Source organism: Triturus cristatus, chromosome 3_1 (assembly GCF_964204655.1).
Source record: "Triturus cristatus chromosome 3_1, aTriCri1.1, whole genome shotgun sequence".
NCBI classification, from domain to species: Eukaryota; Metazoa; Chordata; class Amphibia; order Caudata; family Salamandridae; genus Triturus; species Triturus cristatus.
In genome coordinates, this window is record NC_140583.1 from 220,725,529 (window position 1) to 220,730,626 (window position 5,098).

Here is a 5,098-nt window from a genome sequence, read left to right on the forward strand (position 1 = left end):
ATACATTATATATGAATAATATCCACTGCTCACACCATTTTTATAGCTTTAAGTGACTTGAAATAGTCAGAATTGTCACACTTCTAGGTGAGTGATGTGTACTAGTTGTGTTGGTATTGCTATTAGCAGTACTGCCAGGGAGGGAAAATGCGTGGTGCAAGCTGCAATGGCCTCCCAAAAAGGGTCCTGGCACTTATGTTTTTACAAATTAAGCACTGGTTTACTGTGGCTGGAAGTTAACAACACACCCCGGCTGGATGCCTATATGTTACATTTCAATGGTGTGTGGCCTGGATCATGGATGTTTATGTGTGACATTTCCATGGTTTTTGGCCTAGCCCTGTCCTGGATGCTTATGTGTGACGGATTATGGCATGCTTTCTGGCCTGGACACTTAGGTGTGACATTTCCATGCTTTCTGGCCTGAGGGTTTAAGTGTGACATTTCCATAGTTTATGGCGTTGGTGCTTGCTTATGTGTGACATTTTCATGGTTTATGGCATGGGTGCTTATGTATAACATTTCCATGCGTTCTGGCGTGAGGACATATGTGACATTTTCACGGTTTATGGCTTGCGTGCCAGTTGAGGGTGTGGGTGGAGCCAATAGAGGAAGTGGGTGGAGCTAGTGAAGGAAGTGGGTGGAGCCTGTGGAAAGGGGTGTGGCCTCCGACAAACATTTGAGCACCTGCACTTCATATTTTACAAATTAAGCACTGACATGCATCAAGCAAAAATCTCCTCGCAAAAATACCGAATCGCTAAAATCTCCCGTTAGCGAGTGGCAAACAACAAATTCCAATGCATCAACACCAATAGCGAAAAAATAAAGAATCGCTTAAATAATCCCTGTTAAAATAAAGAATCGCTAAAATAATCCCCGTTAAAATAAGGAATCTCAAATTAAAGAATCAGCAATACCGAAAACACAAATAGTGCCTGGCATTAGCGATTAGCAAATAAAGAATCGCTAAAGAATGCATCAAAAATCGCAAATACCGAATATCTCCAAAATCGGTATTTAGCATGAGCAGAATAAGGGGAATCAGAACCAGGAGGTAAAGCTGCAGACACACAAACAAACAAAAAATAAGTCTAAGTGTACCACAGATGTAATCAATCCGAAAGCCTTAAAAACTGGGCCTGGAGACCCCGTTTCCTTTCACAAAATGGCAACCCTCTACGTGCTTGCAAGGAGGATGAGAATAAATGCTGCAGAACAGCGCAGGAGGATGATCCAGGAGAGGGTATTCAGAGTGCGCATTACATTGCTGGGACAAAATGAGGATGAAGTATATGGCAAGTACCGTCTCAATCGTGCCATGATAATACGCCTAATTGCTGACCTGGAACCACTACTGCAGCACCAGACACGTAGGACCAATGCCATTCCTGCGCACGTCCAGGTCCTATGCAGCCTGCACCTACTGGCGTCTGGAAGTTTCCAGGGGGTCATAGTGGTAGCGGGAGGCGTATCACAAAGCACACTTTCACGCTTCTTCCATAAATTCATTGATGCCATGCTGACAATGATACATACCCACATCAGCTTCCCCACAACCCCACAGCAGATGAACCACACCTAACAGGAATTCTACCAGGTGGCCCAATTCCCCCATGTCATAGGATGCATTGACTGCACGCATGTCCCCATCTGTCCCCCCTCAGCCAATGAGTACATCTTCCGTAACAGGAATTCCTATCACTCCATCAACGTGCAGGTCGTGTGCGATGCGAAGCACATCATCACGGACATAGTGGCACAATTTCCAGGGAGCACACAAGACTCCTATATAGTCAGACACAGTGGCATCCACAGGCGGCTGCTCAAAGGAGAATTCGGAGAGGGACTCCTGCTTAGTACGTACTCATACCTATTCATAACATCAGTATCACACATGTATCATCATTACTGCCGCTAAGCCTTTGCTTCCCCCCTGTAGGTGATAGTGCATACGCCCTGCGGGAATATATCCTCACCCCCTACATCAACCCAGCGACACCACAGGAGCAACGCTACAACGCGGCACATATTAGCACAAGAAATGTGATTGAGAGGACATTCGGGATCCTGAAGAGTCGCTTCCAGATCTTACATAAGACTGGTGGTGCTTTGCAATATAAACCAGACACCTGCTGCAGGATTGTAGAAGTATGTGCCATGCTGCACAACATTGCAACCAGAAGGGGGATACCCATAGAGGTGGACAGAAATGACAACTATCGGGATGACCAACCACCCGCACAACACCGACAGTCACACGTTCCAAACACAGCTGAAGGTCAAAGGAGGCAGACATACATCACACAACATCATTTCAGAGCCAGGTAAGAATGAGCCATTACTATATAATTTGAAGTGCTACTGTTTACTTCACATGAGCACTTGCGAAAGTGATGTAACATTACTATGCAAAATTACAGTGCTTCCACACATTGTGGCAAAAAACATAACCGTTGGCATCACGGGAGTGCTAAGGCAAAATGAAAGTGGCCCATGGTTACACCATCATGGTCAGAGATGCAGGACTGAATGTCTAGTGGCGCTTCCCACAAACCCCCAGCCTCCTGTTGCGTGTCTCCTCTACCTCACCACGCTGTGTCTCTGTGGCTGTGGAGCAGCGCGAACTGTGCCTCCTGGTGTAGGTCTCCAGCACCGACACGCTGCTCACACTGGATGCAGCCTCACTGCCCTCCTCCCCTCCCAAGTTGCTGCCACTGAATGTCCCTGACTGCAAGTGTTCCACTGCAGTGGTCACCTGGCCTAAGGCCTTCGCCACATCCCCACAGTAATGGCCGAGGTCCACCTGCAGTGACACGGAGCGGCGGGACAAAACTGCTGTGCTATTGCAGAGCTTTGTGATGGCCCTGGCCGATGCAGTGTTACGGAGCAAGTTCTGCCTATGCCTCCTGCGCTCGCTGTGTTGTCCTGCTCGGATGTCACGGGTGAGCTCCTGGAGGTTTTGACTTATGTCTCGATTGCCCTCTGCCAAAACTGTGGTCATGTGCCGCACAGCGTCTGTAAGAGTGCACATGTGTTTGGCGAGTTTTGAGATATTGAGGTTCATTGTCCCCATGTGTCTCCCCTGCAGGCGCTGAACACACAGCATCTGGGCCTCTACACCACCATAGATGTTCCCTTGGCTAGTCGCCTCCCTTGGCAGTACTGCGCATGGACCTGCGCCGCTGTGTGACTCAGCCACGTGCTGGTGGTGGGGCTGGCGGTGGGACACGTGTCTGACTGTGGGCACTTGTGGGTGCTGGACTCGGGTCTGCATCCATCACCTGCAGGGAGGGGACATGTGCCCTGCGTCTTGGTGGTATTGTTGGTGGTGGTGGTGGTATTGTCGCGGTGGTGGTGGTGGTGGTATTGTCGCTGGTGGTGGTGGGGATTGACCTTCCTGCGGAGTGTCGCCATCGGTATCTGCCGGTGTCTCGGAGATGATGAGGCTCTCACTGTCATCAGATTCCCCAGGAGATGCATCTGTGTGTGAAACAGTGCATTGTCAGTTTATTTTGTGACTACATCTGTTTGTCATTCAGCATTTATTTCCTACAATAAATTACATAATTTGACACTCTGTTGGGCCTGTACTGCTGATCTAATTTATTGTGCATTGGTGATTATACATGCACACTTGCTAGCATGACTACGACTCCCATGATGCAATACTAATGTGAGGGCATATGTGTTATGCACTTCTCCCTGCACACTGTGATTGACCTGGGGGGATGGGGATGGGTATACAATACGCAGCGTATAGGCGCAGGCATGCATCTTACCTTGTTCTGTGGTTGCTGCGCCGGAGGTGTCCATCTGGGTTACTCCGACGACTGCCTCTGGCTCAATGGTCGCCTCAACGAGCTCCTCCAGGGCAGTGTTGACAGGTACTGTGGATGGCCCCCCTCCTGTGCCAGCTGCCTCCTTGACCCTTCCGGCAATGCGTTCCTTTGCCCTCTTCCTGAGGTCATACATTCTTAAGGTCGTCGATGCTGCGGTGCGTCACTCCTACAGCATTCATCCTCTCCCTGATGCGAAGCCAAATCTTCCGCTTCTCAGCTTCGGGCACCTTGAGTGACAGCTTCCCAAACAGCTTGTCTCGCTTGCTGCTCACCCCCTTGATCAAATGCTCAAGTTCCCTGTCAGAGAACTTTCTCTTCCTCTTCCTGGGCGTGTCTGAAGTGGCAGGTGCATCCTTGTCCATCCTGGATGAAGGTAGGGGGGATGGGTTCAGAGGGTGAAGTCTCTAGCCTCAGCCTGTATGCTCTGCCTCCTCCTGTGAGCTCCTCAGGGCAGTGAATTAGGGATGGGCTGGATGACTTTCTGGTTGTGATGTCATCAGCCCGCTTCTTGTGCGACCCATTTTTTGCGAATTCGCTATTTCCGAACTCGCTAATACCGAATTCGGTAATACCGATTTCGGTAATTGCTAATCTTTATTTTAAGGAATCGCTATTGAGTTTTCGGTAATTATTAGCGATTTTTAAGGAAACGCAAAATTATACCCGAATCTGTTCATGCATTCCGGAATGCGATTCCTTATTAGCGATTCTTTATTTCTCGCTATTAAGGAATCGCTTTTCTGAAAGTTGATGCATGTGCACCCTAGACAATAGTTACAGACAGGCTCTGTTTTGCAAAGAATAGTTATTTTGTCTCATTCGAGTGGCGCACGTGCCTCTTTTGCAGTAGAACGAGGTCGGACTTTTTAAAAGGATGAGCCCTTCACCCCCACCCGTTTGCATGCGTCACCAGAGGAGTCTCCAGTGGACATGGGGAATTCTGCTCAGGGCTTGTAAAATGTCACGTCCCATTAAGGGCATGTGACTACTAAAATTGCCCCAAAGTTTTGGGGTGAAACTGGGTGGGAGCAGTGAGTCAAAGGAAGCACAAATAGGCTACAATGTATTAAAAACCATTTGGCATTCCCAGTATTCAAGAAAGGGCAGGCATTGATACACATTGTTCCCCTCCTGTTCCCACTGTCTTGTCTGCTCCCTGGTATACTAGCAGAAGTTTGGGAGGGCAAGACTTCACCTAGGGTGGTGACTGGTTTAATTTGATGGACAAATCCAAAAGGTCACATTTACTAATGTGT